This window comes from Cervus elaphus, chromosome 24 (assembly GCF_910594005.1).
Source record: "Cervus elaphus chromosome 24, mCerEla1.1, whole genome shotgun sequence".
Taxonomy (NCBI): domain Eukaryota; kingdom Metazoa; phylum Chordata; class Mammalia; order Artiodactyla; family Cervidae; genus Cervus; species Cervus elaphus.
Genome location: NC_057838.1, coordinates 66,164,444 through 66,187,158, shown reverse-complemented (window position 1 = coordinate 66,187,158; position 22,715 = coordinate 66,164,444). Strand labels below are relative to the sequence as shown.

General features: G+C 43.9%; 1 protein-coding gene across 6 annotated transcripts in view; it reads right to left on the bottom strand.

Annotated features, from left to right (window-relative positions):
* HRH1 (histamine receptor H1) overlaps nucleotides 1-22,715 on the bottom strand; it is a 142,674-nt gene that overhangs the window by 3,046 nt on the left and 116,913 nt on the right. The window contains exon 1 of one of the 6 annotated variants that reach the window (XM_043886460.1): nucleotides 15,766-15,784. The exons of 4 other annotated variants lie outside the window; for them this stretch is intronic. The gene's annotated coding sequence lies outside the window, so the exon portion shown is untranslated. Of the gene's footprint in view, nucleotides 1-6,543; nucleotides 7,098-15,765; nucleotides 15,785-22,715 lie in introns of those variants that run through there. One more of the 6 variants, XM_043886456.1, reaches the window with a different exon arrangement.

The following is a 22,715-nucleotide window of genomic DNA, read 5'->3' as shown; positions in this document are numbered from 1 at the left end:
ACACTGTTGGTTACCTGCAGCCCATACCCCCTGCCTCCTTAGCCAGCCCCTCCTTCCTTCAATTATTGACTATTCACTGCAATGCTGGGCATTGTCCTGGGTGCTGGGAATACACCAGTGAACCAAGCAAAAGCCTCTGTCCTCCAGGAGCTCACATTCTAGTGGAGGGGGCATGGGCTAAGACGAGGTGAGGTTTGTACAAGTCCCCTGTTGCACGCATGCTGGGAGGCGGGTTGCATCAGGATTGGTCTAAGCTGCATACAGTGCCGCTGTTTCTCTTTGCCAGTGGCTGGTCTAGGAGTGGGTGTGAGACATACCTGTGGCTGACAAGGTAGATGGGGAAGTCTCATGGCAGAGTTGGGGTTCTGGAAAAGTTCTTCCTCTCTGACAAATGAGCAAAATGAATACAAGGGTGTTTCCTATTCACCGTCTTCTTTGTGATAGGAAGTGATGAATGGAGCAATGGCAATCATCTTGGGGCCATCAGGGAAACATCAAGAAAACCACTGAGATGCCAACTCAGAGCCTAGTTATTACTGAGCTGCTGAGCTGACCCTGGAGTCTTCTTCCACCAGGCTGGTTATTATGAGAAATACTTAAATATCTTTTTAAGTCACTGTTGTGAGAGTTTTTACTTGGATCTAAAGCACTGCTAACCAATATAAGGGAGGGTTACCAGGGCACATAAAGCATGAAATAAATCTAGAAAATCTGCTTAGATGAATGGTTCTCAAATGGGAAGAGGATATGTTATCTGAGAAAGTATTTTTATCATTTCACTTTTATATTTGAATTTCTTTTTTCATTACATAAACTATGCAAAGTAATATGTAACACAACCTCTGCTAGTGGGACTATACTGAAAACAGACTACTACAGTTGATCCTCAACTGGGGGGGGGGGGAGGTCAAGGTACGTATTAAAACTTCCAGAAGGTGTTGTTAGATTTTTATATCAGTCAAAAAGTGGTATGAGTTTAAGGAAAACTGAGAAATACTAACAGTGTAAATGTCTCTTGATATTTCAGCAAAAAAAATTATTTCTACATTAAGGCAAAGCCAGATAAATTCTTGGGTAGAAGGCTACATTCTTATGATTTTTAAAGAGAAAAAGCAAAACCCGCCCCAAAACAAACGGACCTAATTAAATTTGAATTCTTTTGCACAGCAAAAGGATCCACGGGCAAAATGGAAAGACAGTCTACTGAATGGGAGAAGATATTTGCAGATGATATGATTGATAAGAGGTTAATATTGAACGTATATAAACAGCTCATATGACTCAACATTGAAAAAAAAACACAAAACCAAAGAAGCTGATTGAAAAATGGACAGAAGACCCTAATAGACATTTTTCCAAAGAGGACATGCAGATGGCCAACTAGCACATGAAAGAAGCTCCACAGCACTAATCATCAGGGAAATAAATGTGAATCAAAACCACAATGACACATCACTTCACACCTGTCAGAATGGCGATCAGCAAAAAGAACACAAATAACGCGGGTGAGGATGTAGAGAAACGGGCATCTTGTACACTGTTGGTAGGAATGTAAATTTGTATAACCATTATGGAGAACAGTATGGAGGTGCCTTAAAAAACTAAAAACAGAACTACCATGTGACCTAGCAGTTTCACATCTGGGTATACATCTGACAAAAACAAAAGCCCTAATTCAAAAAGGTACTTCTACCCCAATGTTCACCACAGCGTTATTGACAACTGCCAAGATACTGAAGCAACCCAAGGGCCCATCAACAAATGAATAGAGAAGATATATATATATATATATATATGCCTCAATCAATATATATATACATACATACATATACACAATGGAATACTACTCAGCCATAACAAAGAAATAAAAGTTGCCATCTGCAACAATATAGATGGACTTAGAACATATTATGCCTAGTGAACAACCTCAGATATGCAGATGATACCACTTTACTGACAAAAAGCAAAGAGGAACTAAAGAGCGTTTTGATGAGGGTGAAAGAGAAGAGTGAAAAAGCTGGCTTAAAACTCAACATTCAAAAAACTAAGATCATGACATCCAGTCTCATCCCTTCATGGCAAATAGAAGAGGAAAAAGTGGAAGCAGTGACAGATTTTATTTTCTTGGGCTCCAAAATCACTGCGGATGGTGATTGCCTCCATGAAATTAAAAGACATCTGCTCCTTGGAAGGAAAGCTATGACAAACCTAGACAGCATATTGTCAGCTACAAACTGGTACTTGCCTGTCAACTACAAACTGGTACTTGCCAAGAGCATTTGCCAGTGACTGAACAATAGCGTTTGCCATCTGCTTCTGTGGAGATTGAACTTTGTGCTGCTGCAGCTGCTGACCTTCAGCTCCCCCTGTTGAAGGAATCCAGGGTGCAGTGAGGCATTCTATTCTCCAGGGAATCTAGTGGAACAGGTCTTCAGATAGTTAGATATTTCCAGGAACTGATTTCATGATCCCAATCCTTGTATTGCTTCACATTTAGAAAAACACTAAATCCCTTCATGGTGACATCAGCTTCTTGTGACTAGCAGAAAAACTTTTGTAGAGTAAGCTCTCGATTCCATTGAACTCCCCCTTCACCGAAATCTTATATATTGACCTTCCCCAACTGCCTCTTTGCAGCAGCCTCTCAGAGCTATCTGAGGGGCTGTCTCCCAGGCTGCAGTCCTCATTTTGCCCCAAATAAAACGTAACAACTCTCAAGTTGTACACATCTTTTAGTCGACATAAATAAAAAGCAGAGGCATCACTTAGCTGACAAAGGTTCATCTAGTCAAAGTTATGGTCTTTCCAGTAGTCACGTACAGATGTGAGAGTAATACCTTAAAGAAGGCTGAGCACTGAAGAACTGATGCTTTTGAATTGTGCTGGAGAAGACTTTTGAGAGTCCCTTGGACAGCAAGGAGATCAAACCAGTCAATCCCGAAGGAATTCAACCCTGAAAGTTCATTGGAAGGACTAATACTGAAGCTGAAGCTCCAATACTTTGGCCATCTGATGCGAAGAGCTGACTCATTGGAACAGACCTTGATGCTGGGAAAGACTGAAGGCAAAAGGAGTAGAGGGTGGCAGAGAATGAGATGGTTAGATAGCATCACCAACTCCATTGACATGAATCTGAGCAAACTCTGGGAGACAATGAAAGGCAGGGAAGCCGGGCATGCTGCAGTCCATGGGGTCGCAAAGAGTCAGATATGACTTAGCGACTGAATAACAATAACCTCAATAAAAATACAATGCCTAGTGAATTAGGTCAGACAAAAACAAATACTGTATGATATCACTTATATGTGGAATCCAAAAAATAAAACAGTGTATCGGTGTTCACTCTATAATGCTTCTAAATTCTCTATTTCACTGATACTTTTCATAATAAAATGTGGGAGAAAATGTAGTAGATAAACAACAAGATCTTACTGTATAGCACAGGGAATGATATTCACTATCCTGTAATAAACCATAATGGAAGATAATATGAAAAAGAATATATATATATTACATGTGTGTATATATATACATATATATAAAACTGAATCAGCTTGCCATACACCAGAAACTAATATTGTAAATCAACTATACTTCAGTTCCAAAGAAAGATAAAATATTGGAGAAAACTAATACAGCATAACCTTATCTTCCTCACTTAGTTCAGTTCAGTTCAGTTGCTCAGTTGTGTCTGACTCTTTGGACTGCAGCAAGCCAGGCCTCCCTGTCCATCACCAACTCCTGGAGCTTACTCAAATTCATGTCCATTTAGTCAGTGATGTCATCCAACCATCTCATCCTCTGTTGTCCCCTTCTCCTCCCACCCTCAATCTTTCCCAGCATCAGGGTCTTTTCCAATGAGTCAGCTCTTCGCATCAGGTGGCCAAAGTATTGGAGTTTCAGTTTCAGCTTCAGTCCTTCCAATCAATACTCAAAACTGATTTCCTTTAGGATGGACTGGTAGGATCTCCTTGCAGTCCAAGGGACTATCAAGAGTCTTCTCCAACACTACAGTTCAAAAGCATCCATTCTTTGGTACTCAATTTTCTTTCTAGTCCAACTCTAACATCCATAGATGACTATTGGAAAAATCATAGCTTTGACCAGATCTTTGTTGGCAAAGTAATATCTCTGCTTTTTAATATGCTGTCTAGGTTGGTCATAGCTTTTCTTCCAAGGAGTAAGCGTCTTTTAACTTCATGGCTGCAGTCACCTCTGCAGTGATTTTGGAGCCCCCCAAAATAAAGTCTGTCACTGTTTCCACTATTTCCCTGTCTATTTGCCATGAAGTGATGGGACCAGATGCCATAATCTTAGTTTCTGAATGTTGAGTTTTAAGCCAGCTTTTTCACTCTCCTCTTTCACTTCCATCAAGAGACTCTTTAGTTCTTCTATCTCTAATTTTCTTGAAGAGATATCTAGTCTTTCCCATTCTATAGTCTTCCTCTATCTCTTTGCATTGATCACTGAGGAAGGCTGTCTTATCTCTCCTTGCTATTCTTTGGAACTCTGCACTCCTCACTTAAGTATCATCATAAGCTCCGTTTTTTACCACAGTTTCTTTTTCAGAGTTTAGGCACATTATTTTGATAACATTATAAAGATAAAAGGAGCATATCAAGAAATATTTGTGAATTGAATAAACAAATGAGCAAGAAGCAGGATGCTCCAAAATATCTTGGCTCAGAACTCATTCATTCAACAGATATTTACTGGTAAAAGGTTTCTTTTCAGCTCAGGGATCCACTTTAGGAACAAGAAAACCCCCTTTTGTTCTTTGGAACCATGTGGTTCAGAAGAAGGATTCCTGGAAAGGGGAGTGCAGTACCCAGCCTGCTACAGACGTACGTGGAGCTGCGGCTGGGAGGCTGGCAGGGGGACAAGAAGGGAGCCAGACGGCACGCGTGCCCCAGAGACTGGGCTCCTGGGAACAGTGGGTCCCACTGGGAGGGCAGCCAGAGGGCAGCCAGAGGGGGTGGTCACATCTGCATCTCCTGCACGTCCCACTCTGGACATAATATGCAGGGCCCAGGGCAAAATGAAAAGCCAGAAAGTTATTAATCATTGCAGGATGGAGGCAGCAGAGCAGTGACCCGAGTGTGGGGCCATCCTGAGCACAGCGCTGGGTGACTGCCATTCTGGCCTCTCTTTTCTCACCTGATCCCTGAAAAGGCCCCACGCAGTGACAAAGCTAATGGAAGGTACTTTCCCCTCCCGTGGGGATCTGAGCTCCTCGGGGAATGATCTTTGAACGGTTTTCCCTCCCTCAGTGCCAAAGGGATGCCAGGCACTCTGGCCGAGGGTGGGCGGTACCTGGGGACGTGGGTTCACAAGGCTGCTCAGGATGCCACACCCCCCTCAGGCTGCCCAGTCCCTGCTGGGCTCTGAGGTGCCCTCTCTGGGGTCAAGGTCGAGCCTACAGAGAGGATGTGCCCTGGGGAGAGAGAACCGAACCTCAGGAGGCACTCGGGACAGGGCATTTCTAGAAGAAAGAACCAGGGCATCAAGGGTTCTCAAGAGCACCGTGTCCCTCGAGGAGCAGGCCACAGTACCCCCTCCCTCCAGGGCTGTCTGGAGCATCAGTTGAGACAGTGAGCAGGAGTGCTCCGCTAACCCCCTGTGATGACAATGTCCTGACAAGCAGAAATCGGTCCTTCCTCTCTAAGAGGCAAGCCATCATTTCTGAGTTGAGGCAATAGCTCCATTCCAAAACCATGAGCTGCAGTGGAATTTTTACTAGGGTGATTACAGTCTAATCCAATCAGGTCCACATGCCAGCAAATGAAGGTCAACTGCCCAGCCACACCCTGGGAGTGCCGACTGGGGCAGCTAGCCCCTGGGACTTTTCAGAAATCTGTGAGTAAGTAAGTACCCACCACAAGCCCACAGCGAGGTTTTCTGATGATCTCCAAGGCAGAGAGGAGGAAACGGTGAGCTCAGGCTCAGAGGAGAACATCGACTTACTCAAAGTCACACAGCTAGAAGCGGTTGGGGAAGCCAAGATTCAAAACTAGGTCTGACTCAGAGTTTTTCAGTGTTCATTCTATTGACATTTTGAGCTGGATAAATCTTTGTTGTAAAGGGGTGTCCTGTGCCTCGTTGGATGTTTAGCAGCACCCCCAGCATCTACTCTGAGGCGCCAACAACACCCTCTCCTTCATTCCCAGACCCGACAACCAAAAATATCTCTAGACATTTCCAGATATCCACTGGGAAGCAAATGAGCCACAGTGGAGAGCCACAGATCTAACTGGAGGATATGCCAGAGAAAACAGCTTTCAGGAAGGAGTGTCAAAAAAAATAGATGTTGTCTAACAACACAACAAATTGCCTTGAGAGATACCGAGCTCCCCGTCATAGGAGGTATCCAAGAAGAGGAGGCTCTGGCTCCAAATTAGAAATACTCCTGCTTTCTGAAAGGCAATTGTTGGTTTTGGATATAAAGAGCCGCAGGGCAGGAACTTCTGTTGACATCCAGAAAGGGGAGGCAAGGTTAACTGGAGGATCTGAGAGATGCTACATGGGAGATGAGGCTCCCAGTACCTCGTTCATTCCTCTTTCTCTCCCATTTAAGCAATGCTGGTCCATGGAAGGCTTGGAGCTCACGCAGGTGATAGAACAGGGCAGCAGTCAAGGCTTGGAGCTCATGCGGGTAGTAGGAGAAGGCAGCAGTCCAGAACCCAGGCTTTGGAAACCAGTCAACCTCTGCTGTCATCCTACTTCTGCCCTGGTTAGCTGGGCAAGATATTTCGCTTCACGAAGCCTCAGTATTCACCTCTAAAACAGGGATAAACTCCTAATACAGGGCCTGACATACCGGAAGTGCCCGTTTAACAGTAGCTGTGCTGTTTTCTTCCATTTCTTGGGGAGTGATGCAGCAAGCCCCTAACCAGCTCCATTGAGCTCAGAGGAATCATCCTAACCTCTCCCTCCTTTTCCTGATGGCAGAAACTATTAATAGTTTCCCAATATCCCTTCTCTTCTATTTAGGAATAGACTCCTGCTATTCACATGAAAACACGGCTTCCTAGAATAGGACCACATTCCCCAGGCTTCTTTGTGGCTGGGTATGACCACATGACTAAGTTCCAAAGAAATGGAAATGGAAACATAACTGGCAAGTTCCAGAAATCAAGGATGTGTTCTTTTCTTTGGCCCTTCATTCTTCCAGCTGGCTGGAATGTTGACAGGATGAGCAGAGCTTAAGCAGCTATTTTGGGACCATGAGAAAGAGCCTCAGGATGAGGGAAGTGAAGCAGTAACTGGGAAGGAGCTGAGGTCACTGATGATCGTGAAGTTGCCATGCCAGCCAGAACCACCTCTGGATTAGCTTGGGTTTTCTATCACCGAATCCTAGCCAATAGCACTGCCCCCGACTTCCAGGCATTTGTCATTAGGATGAGAAGAAAAACAAAAGATAAACAGACAGCGTCAGAAAAAATAAACTAGAAATTCCATGACGGCATCACCGACTCCATGGACATGAGTCTGAGCAAACTCCAGGAGACAGTGGAAGCCAGGAAAGCCTGGTGTGCTGCAGTCCATGGGGCCGCAAAGAGTCGGCTGCGACTTAGCGAATGAACAACAACAGTTGTTTGGGACTGGTGTGATAACTGAGCTAAGATCACAGCAGCTGACAGGACAGGGGAGGGAGCAGCAGTCTCTCCCAAGGTAAAGTGGGGATGTGGAGAAGGACATCAGAGCATGGGTGATGTGTGACTGGGCTTTGAAGGATAAGTACAAGTTTGTAGGGCGGAAGGAAGAGGGATTTAAGGATGAATAAAAGAAAGAATAAAAGTACAGAGCTGAGTTCGAAGTGTTGGGAGGGAATTGTTGGAAGAGACTGGAGCACAGAATAAGGAGTCAGGGGACGCAGGCTGGGGCTCAGTCGGAGTTGTTTATTCGCTCAGTCGTGTCCAACACTTCTGCAACCCCATGGACTGTAGCCCGCCAGGCTCCTCTGTCCACGGGATTTCCCAGGCAAGAATACTGGAGTGGGTTGCCATGCCCGTCTCCAGTAAGTAAATGTTTTTACCCTCTATGCCTCTGCCTGTGCTGTTTCTCCTTCCTGGAGCCTCCTCTCGCCCTGAAGCTCTTAGCTGCTCCTATTTCTGTGCTCATGACACCCTAATACTCCCCTTTATATCACCTATCTTATCATTCTTTCTTTACTTGATTCTCTGCAACTACAAGGGGGTACCTTTAGGGCATGGGGTTATGCCCACCAATTCTGCTTCCGAAGGTCACACCCAGGGTCGTAAAGGGGACACCACCTCCTTGACGGCAGGGACCACACCTTTTCCTTGCTGCCATTCTCCTATGCTGGTGCATGATAGATGCCCAGTGGATGCTCAGGGTTTGCTGGATGAGCTCTGAAACGAAGACCCACAGGGGGAAAGAGCAGCAGAAGGCATAGGAAGGACCTCAGTGCAGAAGCTGTGGGCGTATTTTTCATCTTTAAACCAACAAAAACTTGAGATAAGATTTGTACTATTGATGAATACCAATACCTTTCAGTGAACTTTCCAGTGTTTTCCAGGAAACTTCTTTCATGATAATCCAAAACATGAATAAAGACCTACGCATAAAGGGTGGGATGTTTTGAGAGAACAGCATCGAAACATGTATATTATCTAGGGTGAAACAGATCACCAGCCCAGGTGGGATGCATGAGACAAGTGCTCGGGCCTGGTGCACTGGGAAGACCCAGAGGGATCGGGTGGAGAGGGAGGTGGGAGGGGGGATTGGGATGGGGAATACATGTAGATTCATGGCTGATTCATGTCAATGTATGACAGAAACCACTACAATATTGTAAAGTGATTAGCCTCCAACTAATAAACAATAAATGGGAAAAAAAAAGAAAATATATGTGCACATCTTAAAAAAAAAAAAAAGATCTACGCATAAAGATGCTCGCTGCACCATTATTTATGGTAAGAAACAAAAGGAAATAATCTAACCTTTGGGAACTACACATATTATGGGATAGCTGCAGTCATCGATAATCACATTTATGGAGCACCAGTAATGATATGGGAAGATGCTTATGATGAAATTATATTTACAACAGACGTTGTTTGGACAGGATGATGTCAGTTCTGTGAACTAACGGGCTTAGACAGAGGGTGAGTCTCTGCTATGTTAACAGTGGTTTCCTCTGGGTAGTAAATAATATTTATTATCTCTCACATTTTCCAAGATTTCAACAACGAAGACAGACATGTTAGTTTTGTAACAGGATGAGTAAGAACTAACTGTCCTCATTTTTAAAAGCAATATAAAATAGATTTATCCCACTGAAAAAAAGTTTTTTAATGTCTTCCACACTCTTAGAACATCTTTTATTTTCTTTGGTAGAAAGCGGGAGTTTGGGATTCCTTTTGTGATACATTCTGAAGTGCCTCCCTCACCACTCCCCGTTCCAAACTACTCTGCCTTCTGCCTCATTTGTGTTGGGTGGGGTTACTGCGGTCAAGTAAGCCAGAACATTAAATTCTTTGCTCTAATTCTAAGAAAGAGGCGCCATGCATGAGGGGGCCCCAAGTACTGCATATTCTCATTGAGCCTGGCCCTGGCATCATTTCCATCAAACGCTCATGTTTATCAATGCCACTGGCAGTGGTGCAGAGAGCTGAATGCAAATAGCAAAATTCCATTATGAGCCCAGCACTGCACGAATGTGGCTGACTCAAAACTAGGACACTGCTGGGCTCAGAGTCAGCCTCTGGGTGAGACACAAGAGGCAGAGGACTCTGTGGGCAGGCAGTGGCCCCAGAGATTTTTCTGGGGGTGGAGGCACACACTGAAACATCTACAGAGTCAGGATGGTGGTTTAGTTGCTAAGTCACGTCCGACTCTCGCGACCCCCTGGACTCTAGCCCACCAGGCTCTTCTGTCCATGGAGTTCTCCAGGCAAGAATACTGGAGTGGGGTGCCATTTCCGCCTCCAGGGGATCTTCCTCACCCAGGAATCGAACCTGGGTCTCCTGCATTGCAGGCAGATTCTTTACCGACGGAACTACAAGGGAAGGCCACAGAGTCAGGCAAGAAAAGTTAATAAGAACAGAGGACTGTGTGCGGAGCAAGATGGTGTGCAGGGGCTGGGGCAAGCAGGAGACCATGTCTTTTGTCTGAAGAGGACAGTTGCCACTCAGATGCCACCAACAGGCAAGTCCAGATCTGCTTAACTTTAGAATGAATCCTAAAAGCTGGATTTTTGCATGAAAACTCTTAGTTGTTGGTTTTTTTTTTTTTTAAGTTGTCAGTTGGTTGCTTGTTTCCTTTGTTTTCTTGGACACTTAAACACAGGTGGAGCAAAAACCAGTTTGGGGGATCTGACCTGTGAGCCCTGAACTGGAGATGTGAATCTAGTTCACAGGGGATCCAGGGTGGTGAATACAAGACAATGAGCCTGAGGCTGAAGAGACACTTTTTGGGGGTACTTGCCCAGCTCACACCAAGCCTCCTCTCTGAGAACGATCACTCGTCTAGGAGTGGGTCCTGGCGGCCAAAGTCACACCATGTCAACTCAACGTGATTGGACCAAGGGCTGTCTCTTGATTCCAAATGGGCCAATCCGTCCAATTCTTCTTCCGGAAAACTGGAATTAAGAGTTGTGCAGTCAAGATATTCAAGCCTCCTGAACTGAAGTGAGGCGGAAATGCGGGCGGAGGCTGCCGCTGGGGGGCAGTGTTGCTCACCTCCAGGCAGAAGGCGAGGAGGTGAGGGAAGGCTGCAGACAGACAGTGATGCTCCTGCACAAAGCTGAACCAAACCTTCCCCTCACACCACACACACAGACTAACCCAACTCACACCCAAAGTCCTAAAGGTATGAGCCAAACCTCTTAAACATCTTAGAAGAAAGAGAAGAAAATCTTTATGACCTTGAGTTAGCCAAAGCTTTCTTAGTCACAACCCCAAAGGCACAACCAATATAGGAAACAAATGGCTAAACTGGTCTTCATCACAACTAAAAACTTGTGTGTTTCAAGAGCAAATGAAAAGCTACAGGATGGGAGAAAATGTTTGTATACTGTATATCTGATAGATCATGTATCTCTTGTCTCCAGAACACATAAAGAACTCTTCCAACTCACAATAAGACAAATAAACCGATTTAAAAATGGAAAAAGGACCTGAATAGACATTTCACGAAGCAAGATATAGGAATGGCTCACGAGCACATGAAAAGATGCTCGACAGCATCAGTCTCCAGGGAAACACAAATCAAAACCGTAGTGAGATACTACTGCACACCCACCAGGATGTCTAAAATTTTAAAAGACATACAATAATAAATGTTGACGAGGACGTGGAGAAATTAGAATCCTCATACTGCTGCTGGGAATGTAAAAGGGAACAGCTACTTTGAAACAGTCTGGCATTTCCTTAACACTTAAACATAGTTACCAGATGATTCTGTGATTCCATATCTAGATATGTGCCCGAAAGAACTGGAAATATATGCCCATGTAATTGTGTGTTAATGTTTCCAGCACTCTTCATAACAGCCACAAAGTGAAAACAATCCAAATGTCTATCAACTGGTGAGTAGATAATAAAATTATGGTATATTCATATTTGTCAATAAAAAGGAACAAAGTAGCAATCCATGCTATAACATGGAGGAATTGTAAAAACAGCATGCTAAGTGAAAAGAATCCAGACATAAAAGGCCACATATTGTATGATTCCATTTCTATGAAATGTTCAGAACAGGCAAATCCATACAGATAGAACGTGGATTAGTGGTTGCCTGGGGTGTTTTATTAGTGGTTGGTTGGGGGTGAGAACAGGAAGGAGTCTTGGAAAGTGTTGGCAATGTTCTAAGGTTAGATTCCGACAAAGCTCCGTCTAGTCAAAGCTATTGTTTTTCCAGTAGTCATGTATGGATGTGAGAGTTGGACTATAAAGCTGAGTGCCAAAGAATTGATGCTTTTGAACTGTGGTGTTGGAGAGGACTCTTGAGAGTCCCTTGGACTGCAAGGAGTTCAAATCAGTCCATCCTAAAGGAGATCAGTCCTAAATATTCATTGGAAGGACTGATGCTGAAGCTGAAGCTCAAGCTCCAATACTTTGGCCACCTGACACGAAGAACTGAATCATTTGAAAAGACCCTGTTGCTGGGAAAGATTGAAGGCAGGAGGAGAAGGGGACGACAGAGGATGAGATGGTTGGATGGCATCACTGACTTGACGGACATGAGTTTGAACAATCTCTGGGAGTTGGTGATGGACAGGGAAGCCTGGCGTGCTGCAGTCTATGGGGTCAGAAGGAGTTGGACATGACTGAGTGACTGAACTGATCTGAAAGTTAGATTTTGTTGGTGACTGTATAACTCTGGACACTTACTAACGATAACTGAATTGTATGATTCACTTAGAATGGGTGAATTTCATGGCATATAAATAATAAAGTTGTTTGAAAAGAAATTCAGTGATTCAAGAAAGAAGCTGCCTGGGTTTCCAGATCTGTTTTGGTACCCTAGTGTTGCTCCCCAAAATACTTACCATAGGATTTGTTCTTAAAGGAAATAAACACATGCTAGACAAAGAAGAATGAACGTAAATATGGGTCACAAAGGGTCACTGTAGTTGGGCCATGGTTTTCACTCTGAGCTTCCCAGGAGCCAGAGCAAAGAGGAAAACAGGATCAATGACAATATTTTTAGTGTCATTTAAATGAAAGCAAGTAGCTGCGTAGCATAAGGACAACTTTAGCTGATACTAAGTTTTCATTAAAATGTATCTCATGGTTTCTTGTAAAGGGAGCACAGTGAAATGTTACACATAATTTCTTAGTTAATCATCAGAATTGGAAATCTGGAAACGATGTAGTTATATCAACCCTTTCCTCCTGTACCTAACTGGTTTTCTCTCCTTGTATAATTTGGCTTAAGACTTTGGAAGGTTGGACTTGCGTGATTGTTTGTCTGCCCCTCCCACCCTCCCCCAGCACTGGTTGGACAGGCTGGAATTTTTGTTTTTAATTAGGTTCAGGAAAGGGAAGCTGAAGGCTAATCATCACTAAATGGCAGAGGGAAAAAGTATAAAAATAAAAATACCCCAGCTCTGTGTATCCTCTGGTCTAGAAATGCAATGGAGAAAAAGAAAAGTCATATCTCAAAGACTTTCTATATACCTGCACTGGGCTGGGGGTGGGGTGGTCTCCTTATTTAATCCTCACAGTGCTGAGAACTGCACAAGAAAGGGATCCTTCATGCCCTCATTTTAGAGATGTGGACACAGAGACTTCTGCAGTTTGCTGGTTGCCCTGCACTAAGTAAGCTCCAAGGGCAACTGAAGGGCAAGTCTCATTTAAAGGCCTAAGGGATACCCACCTTCTAAGACACCTGAACGAGCTGCAGACATGCCCCTCCTTGCCCTCATTTGCCCTCCTTTCCACTACAGTGAGAAACAGAGGACAGTGAATAAATGCTTTACAGAATGAATTCATGGAATTGGAAATATAAACATCCGTGCTCACATTAGTCAAGGACGCAGCATGCACAGTATGGGCCCAGCACAAGCCCACGTATCGCTTCAGGATGTGATGAATAATGCTTTCTCTCTGGTCCAAATCCTTGGAGACTAAGCCGTGAGAAGGGCACCCTCAAAGACCAAAGTTATCCAGGCTGTCCTCTTCTTAAGAAAAAAAAAAACAACAACTATGATATTGAAGTAAATAAAAGAGCTGACAGAAGAGAAAGGAGAGGCAGACACGGGGTTTTTGTGTGACATCTCCTGGGTGCTCAGGATTTTCTTCAATGTCTCTGTCTCCTTCAGTCAAGTGACCTGGTGCCTGACTGCAGTGGCCACCCCAGCCCCACACCAGGGCTCTTCTGAGCCACCAGCTGGTCAGGCCCTCCTATTGGTTCTGGGGCCAAACGTACCAGTGATGTGCATGTATAGGGGCTCAGGTGTATGTCCGTCAGTCTGGCTGTTGATTCCATTCTAATATTCATCCAGCCAGCCAGCCATATAAAAAGTCTTTATGAGACCCCATGGACTATAGCCCGCCAGGCTCCTCTGTCCAGGGAATTTTCCAGGTAACAATACTCGAGTAGGTAGCCATTCCCTTCTCCACGGGATTGTCCCAACCCAGGAATCAAACTTGGGTCTCTCCTGCATCGCAGGCAGAATCTTTACCATCTGAGCCACCAGTTGACGTACAGGATAAACACAGTCTCTGTCTTCATGAAGCTTACAACCTATACTAGCGGTTATCAACCTTGGCCTGGAGAGCTTTTAACACATACTAAGACATCTGCTTCAAGGAAGATGGGAGTACAGGTACTTTTTCCTAGTCTTCTGGCTAAGTTCAATTAAAAAACCCTGGACATCATATCTAAAACAAACAGAAGATGATTCTGAAAAATGGAAAAGCAAAGGCAGACCAGCCCCCCTTTGGATTTCTTTGGAATCCAGGACCCAAAGAATCACACAGCATCAATTTCCCTGGGTTTTCACTTGGCCAAATATATTCTGAGACTTTGAGCTGAAGAAGCTGGCAACTCAAAACACCAAAGGGCACAGACGAAAGAAAAATAGCCACAGTAAAAGCCTGCAGTGTCTAGACAAAAACACAGGAAAAGCACAGTCCAGGGAAATAGAAAACCTCCAGACAATGACCGCTCTGCAGCAGACAAACACCACAGAAAAACACGGGAGCCCTGCTACCATCCTCACCAGCAAAGGCTGAGAAGGAAGCCAAGATTTCTACCCTTGTCAGGCTACACATGGAGACCCAGGCCTTCTGCCCCCACTGGGGCGGTGCCCCTACAGTCCCCAGTAGGGCCGTTCATCCTCATCAGTGAAGACACACCCTGAATCCACCCTCACACTGTCTGTGGAGGCAAACCAGCCCCTCCCAGCCAGGGAGTTATCCCTGGGGGCCTGGAGGGGAGCCAGAACTGTACCTCCCTGCTCATCAGTAATGAAGACCCCTCCCCACTTCAAGTGTCAGAGAAGCTGAGCGGGGAACCTGGACTTGTACTCCCACAAGGAAGGAATGAGTCGGTGTACCCTCTCCCCACCGGCCCCGCCTCCTTTGTTGAAGCAGGGACTTCCCTGGTGGCCCAGGGGTTGAGAATCTGCCTTCCAATGCGAGGGATGCAGGTTTGCTCCCTGGTTGGGGAACTAGGATCCCACATGCCCTGGGGCAACCCACACGTGGCAACAACCGAGCCTGCGCCACAATGAAGACTCAATGCAGCCAAAAATAAACCAAGTATTAAAGAAATTTTAAAAATCAATAAGACAAGACTCAAATATGATTCAGAGTCTCATACCATAATATCTAAACTGTCCACACTTCAATCAAAAATCACTCATCATGTCAAAAACTTGGGAAATTTCAAATGGAATTAACAACAAAAAAAATAAAGAGATACCCATGCCATGATGACAGAGATGTAAGGACTGTGTGACAAATATTTTAAAGTAATCTCATAAAAACACCCAACATGCAAATGGGAACATGACTGAAACAAATGAAAAAGGAAAGCCCGTGTGCCTAGCCCCTGTGCTCTGCAATAAGAGAAGACAATGCAGTGAGAAGCCCATGCACCAAAATGAAGAATAGCCCCCGTTCGCCATGACTAGAGAAAGCTCACATGAAGAAACAAAGACCCAGCACAACCAAAAATAAATAAAATTTTTAAAAGATTCAATACTTATAAAAACAAAAGAAGAGCCAAATGGAAATTTTCAAACTGAAAAAAACCCTAATAACTGAAAAAATAAAAAATAAAAACACTCACCAGAAGCATTCAACATCAGGATGGAGGAAGCTGAAGAAGGAATTAGTGAACTAGAAGACAGCACAGTAGAAATTATCCAATCTGAACATCAGACGGAGGAGACTGAAAACAAAACGGAGTCCCAGGCACCTGTGGGACGGTAACACAACTGCTAACATTACTGTAAACAGTCCTGGAATCGGAAGAAAAAGAGGCTGGGGATAAAAGATACTTGAAGATTAAATGGCTGAAAATTTCCTAAATTTGACGAGAGACAGGAACCTACAAAGCCAAGGAGCTAAGAGAACCTCCCCTACTCCACAAAAGAATCCACACCAAGACACAGAATAATTAAACTTCTGAAAATTAAAGAAGAAAAAAATCTGGAAAGCAGCCAGGGGAAAACAAACAAACAAAACATGTTACCATAATAAGGGAGACAGCATATTATTCTTCAGAAAATACAGAGAGGAGCAGGAAGTGACACAATGTTTCTTAGAGGCTGAAAGGAAAGAACTGTCAACCCAGGATTTTATACTCAGTGAAAATATCCTTAAGGAATAAAGCATGTCAGCACGTTCTCAGATAAAGAACTTGTACAACACTTTTATGCAGAAAACTGCAAAATGCTAATGAAAGAAAGAAAAGATCTAAATAGATGGAGAGACACTCAGTGTCCACAGATTAGAAGATTCGTAGTAAATACGTAAGCATAGTAAATAAGTCAGTTCTACGCAAATCAATGTAAAGATTTAATGCAATTTCTATCTAGATCTCAGCAAGATGTCTTACAGAGAAGGAAAGACTATTCTAAAATCTACATAGAAAGACAAAAGAACTAGAAATAGCTAAGATAATCTGAAACGAGACAGATAAATGAAAGAAATCAGGCTGTGTGATTAAAGACTCATTATATGACTACAGTAATCAAGACTGTGGCATCAGTGGAGACAATGGAACAGAATAAAGAACTAAGAAATAGACTTGCACAAATATGCCCAAGATTTTTCACAAAGGCACAACATCCATTCAACTGAGGTAAGGGTGTTCTCAACAAACGGTGCTGGAGCAACTGGACATCCACAGACAAAAACTAGAATCTCATATGTGATTAGAACATTCACTCAAAATGGTTCACAGACATAAATGTGTTCAGTTGCTCGGTTGTGTCTGACTCTTTGCAACCCCATGGACTATAGCCCACCAGGATCCTCTGCCCATGGAATTTTCCCAGGCAAGAATACTGGAGTGAGGTTCCAGTTCCTCCTCCAGAGGATCTTCCCAATCTAGGGGTCGAACACATGTCTCTTCTATCTCCTGCACTGGCAGGAGGATTCTTTATCACTAGTGCCATGCGGGAAGCTCCAAAGGGAAAACATAAAACCATAAAACTTTTATAAAAAAAAATTAGAGAAAATGTTCAGAGTCCAGGCCAAGGCAAAGCGTTCGTAGACTTGACACCAAAACCATGAACCATAGAAAAGATACACTGATGAACTGGCTCTCTCCTTTAGTTATTTACCTACTCCCATCAGCACAGCTGGAGAAGGAAATGGCAACCCACTCCAGTACTCTTGCCTAGAGAATCCTATGGACAGGGGAGCCTGGTGGGCTGCTGTCCATGGGGTCGCAGAGAGTAGGACAGGACTGACGCGACTTAGCAGCAGCAGCACAGCACATACATGTGTCTCTTATACCATTATTTACTTTGTAATTTTTTTTAACAGATTCACCTTCTTTTTTTAAGCTTATTCATCCCACTACATGTGAAAAACTAGTCATCTTTTTTTTTTTTTTTTTGTCATCTGTAGAAACTTTCCATAAGAATAAATAAGAGTGACAACAAAATAATGTAACTAAATTCTAGCCAAACATTTTAAGGACTGCTCTTCTTTGTTTTTTTTTTTTTTTTTAAAAGATGAGCAAGTGTAAGACAGGTGTTAAAGATCTACCAACACCAAACTGTGACTCTCCTGGAGGTCATCAGAAGGACTGAAAACCTATGTGAATTGGTGTTAATTAATGCCACATCTGAGTACCCTTTAGAGTCACTTCGAGTGAAAGTGAAAGTCGCTCAGTTGTGTCCGACTCTTTGTGACCCCATGGACTATACAGTCCATGGAATTCTCCAGGCCAGAACACCGGAATGGGTAGCCTTTCCCTTCTCCGGGGGATCTTCCCAACCCAGAGATCGAACCCAGGTTTCCCGCATTGCAGGTGGATTCTTTACCAGCTGAGACACAAGGGAAGCCCAAGAACATCAGAGTGGGTAGCCTGTCCCTTCTTCAGCGGATCTGCCCAACGCAGGGATCAAACGGGGTCTCCTGCATTGCAGGCAGATGCTTTACCAGCTGAGCCACAAGGGAAGCCCTGTTTGCAGAACAAAACCCATCTTAAAAATTCCTTCCTCTCAGCAATCCCACTGCTGGGCATACACACCGAGGAAACCAGAATTGAAAGAGACATTTGTACCCCAATGTTCATCACAGCACTGTTTATAATAGCCAGGATATGGAAGCAACCTAGATGTCCATCAGCAGATGAATGGATAAGAAAGCTGTGGTACATATACACTATGGAATGTTATTCAACCATTAAAAAGAATGCATTTGAATCAGTTCTAATGAGGTGGATGAAACTGGAGCCTATTATACAGAGTGAAGTAAGTCAGAAAGAAAAACACCAATACAGTATATTAATGCATATATATGGAATTTAGAAAGATGGTAACGATGACCCTATATGCAAGATAGCAAAAGAGACACAGATGTAAAGAACAGACTTTTGGACTCTGTGGGAGAAGGCGAGGGCGGGATGATTTGAGAGAATAGCATTGAAACACGTATATTACCATATGTGAAATAGATGACCAGTCCAAGTTTGACGCATGAGACAGGGCGCTCAGGGCTGGTGCACTGGGATGATGCAGATGGATGGGATGGGGAGGGAGGTGGGAGGGGGTTCAGGATGGGGAACACATGTACACCTGTGGCTGATTCATGTCAATGTATGGCAAAAACCACTACAATCTTGTAAAGTAATTAGCCTCCAATTAAAATGAATAAATTAATTTAAAAAAAAAAGAAAAAAAAATTCCTTCCTCTTTGAGGTTTTCCCATATTCTTTAGCCACCTCTAAGCATTCCTTTCTCTAGGATCCCACAGTGCTGTTTTCATATCTCCATCAGGGCATTTAACTGTCTGCATTCTACTGAATGAATAAATGAATAAATTCAGCTTTTCTTCATTAGACTTTGAGCCTTGCCAGCGCAGGGACAATAAAATATTCACTATAATTTGGCACCTAACCCAATGGTTCTCAACCTTGGCTGCACACTGGAATCACATGGAAAGCTTTAAAAAGTACTCACACTGGGACTTCCCCACTTCCACTGCAGGGGGAACAAGTTCAATTCCTAGCTGGAAACTAAGATCCTGCATGCTGCATGGGGTGATTAAAAAACAGGTTTAGGGAATTCCCTGGCAGTCCAGTGGTTAAGACTCTGCACGCTCACACCCTTGGACATGAGTCTGACTTAATTGATCTTGAGTGTGGTCTAGTTTTGGGATTTTTTTTTTTTAACGTCTCAAGATTTTTGATAACTCTCCAGATGCAGCCAAGAGTTTGAACCACTGTCCTAACCCAAAGCAAAGTGGTAGGAGGAACTCAATAAATGCTTTTTATTCATTTATTGATTCACTCAGTGAATCAGTAAATGGATGAATTCTGTCTTTAACACAGAATTTAACACAGGGTCCCCAACCACAGGGCCTTGGACCAGTACCAGTCTATACAGAAAGAGGTGAGCGAGTGAAGCTTCATCTGTTTTTACAGGCCCTCCCCATCTCTCATGGGCTTCCCCGTTGGCTCAAGAATCCGCCTGCCAATGCAGGAGATGCAGCAGATGGGGGTTCGATCCCCGGGGTGGGAAGATCCTCTGGAGGAGGAAAGGGCAACCCACTCCAGTATTCTTGTCTGGGAAAGCCTGCTTGGCTTCAGTCCATGGGGCGCAAACAGTAGGACATGACTGAGCATGCACATACACGCAATACCTCCCCATCTCTCACATTACCGCCTGAGCTCAGAAAACAAGCTTAGGGCTCCCACTGATTCTGCAATATGGTGAATCATATAGTTATTTCATTATACATAACAAATGTAATAATCGGAACAGAGTGCACAATAAATGCATTTGAATCATCCTGAAACCATCTCCCCTCCCCTGGCTGTGGAAAAATTTTTTTTGACAAAACTGGTCCCTGGGGTCAAAAAGGTTGGGGACTGCTGCTTTAATACAACACAGTCCTGATGCAATTTTCAGGGTTTCATGTAATACTAATTCATTAATATATTCAGGGACCATTCATTAAGCAATAATTCAGTACCAGGTGTTACACAAGGCCAAACTGCTAGAGATGCAAACATGATTAAGACGCCCACTTTCCCCCCTTGTTCCAATGTGCCTTAGGGAACACTGCAGTTGGGTTCCAGTCCATCCAAGAACTTTCTGTCCTGCTGACTAATTAATTGGCCAGTCCCAACAGCAATCACCTCCACAGTGATGACAGCAAAACTTACTTTGAGCTGCTTGGCAAATATAAGGACAGATTCTATTTACTCCCAGTGAGAAAGTTCCAGGAGGGTGTGGGTGAGTCAAAAGACTCAAAAAAAAAAAAAAAAAAAAAAACCTGCTTCTGTCTAGACTTCTCTGAACCCTTCAGAAGACAAAGGCAAGTCTCAAGGGACAGACCAAAGTCCTGTGCTGCCCAAATAAACTTCCTTCTGGGTGTGTATTTACAGAAAGACAATCTAGGACCTCAGGATATGATTAAGATCTTAATTAGGCCAAGGCAAAGGGCCTTTCCTTCCCAGCTGTGCCCCCTCACTGCTGTAAGATTCTGCACTTGTTGTTCGGTCACTCAGTCGTGTCCGACTCTTTGTGACCCCGTGGACTGTAGCACACCAGGCTCCCCTGTCCTTCATTATCTTCCGCAGTTTGCTCAAACTCCTGTCCATTGAGTCGGTGATGCCATCCAACCATCTCATCCTCTGTTGCCCCCTTCTCCCCCTGCTCTCAATCTTTCCCAGCATCAGGGTCATTTCCAATGAGTCAGTTCTTCGCATCAGGTGGCCAAAGTATTGGAGCTTCAGCTTTAGCATCAGTCCTCCCAATAAACATTCAGGGTTGATTTCCTTTAGGATTGACTGGTTTACACTCTTTGCTGTTTCAGGGACTCTCAAGAGTCTTCTCCAGCACCACCATTCCAATTCTTCAGCACTCAGCCTTCTTTATGGTCCAACTCTCACATCTGTACGTGACTACTGGAAAAACCATAGCTTTGACTATACAAACCTTTGTCAGCAAAGTGATGTCTCTGCTTTTTAATACACTGTCTAGGTTTGTCATAGCTTTTCTTCCAAGAAAAACTTCTAATTTCTTTTAATTTCATGGCAGTTGTCACCATCTGCAGTGATTTTGGAGCCCCCAGAAATAAAACCTGTCACTCTTTCCACTTTTTTCCATCTATTGGCCATGAAGCGATGGGACCAGATGTCATGATCTTGGTTTCTGAATGTTGAGTTTTAAGCCAACTCTTTCAGCTTCCTCTTTTACCCCCACCAAGAGGCTCTTTAGTTCATCTTCACTTTCTGCCATTAATCTGGTATTATCTGCATATTTGAGGTTGTTGATATTTCTCCCAGCAATCTTGATTACCTTGTGATTCATCCAGCCCAGCATTCCACATGATGTACTCTGCCTGTAAGTTAAATAAGCCGGGTAACAATGTACAGCCTTGATATACTCCTTTCCCATTTTTGAACCATTCCATTGTTCCATGTTCGGTTCTAACTATTGCTTCTTGGCCTGTATACAGGTTTCTCAGGCGACAGCTATGGTGGTCTGGTATTCCCGTCTCTAAGAATTTTCCACAGTTTGTCGTGATCCACACAGTCAAAGGCTGTAGCGTAGTCAAAGAACAAGAAGTAGATGGTTTTTTGGAATTCCTTTGCTTTTTCTATGATCCAGTGGATGTTGGCAACTGGATCTCTGGTTCCTCTGCCTTTACTAAATCTACCTTGTACATCTGAAATTTCTCAATTCACATACTGTTGAAGCCTAGTTTGAAGGATTTTGAGCATTACCTTGCTAGCAGGTGAAATGAGCACAATTGTACGGTAGTTGGAGCATTCTTTGGCATCGCCTTTCTTTGCAATTGGAATGAAAAATGACCTTTTCCAGTGCTGTGGCCACTGCTGAGTTTTCCAAATTTGCTGACATATTGAGTGCAGCACTTTAACAGCATCATCTTTTAGGATTTTAAATAACTCAGCTGGAATTCTATCATCTCCACTAGCTTTGTTCATAGTAATGTGAGGATGGGCACAATAAAGAACAGAAATGGGAAGGATCTAACAGAAGCAGAAGAGATTAAGAAGAGGTGGCAATAATTCCCAGATGAACAATACAAAGAAGGTCTTAATGCCCCGGAAAGCCACGATGGTGTTGTAACTCACCTAGAGCCAGACACCCTGGAGTAGAAAGTCAAGTGGGCCTTAGGAAGAATTACTGTGAACAAGATTCCGCACTACACATTACTGTAGACCTGCTCTACTGCAGACTTCTACAATACATGTTTCCTCTTGGGGACTTCCCTGGGGGCTCAGTGGTAAAGAACACACCTGCCCATGCAGGAGACGTGGGTTTGATCCCTGGGTCAGGAAGATCCCCTGGAGAAGGAAATGGAAACCCACTCCAGTATTCTTGCCTGGGAAATCCCATGGACAGAGGTGCTGGTGGGCTACAATCCATGGGGTTACAAGGGAGTCAGACACAGCTGAGCAAGTGAGCACACATGCATGTATCTCCTCTTGACCATCCTCACAGCTTCCCAGATGGCCATCCTGATCCTGGTCTTGGCCCCTTCAGCCCACCCTACACACAAAAGCCAGATAATCCTTCTAGTCCAACC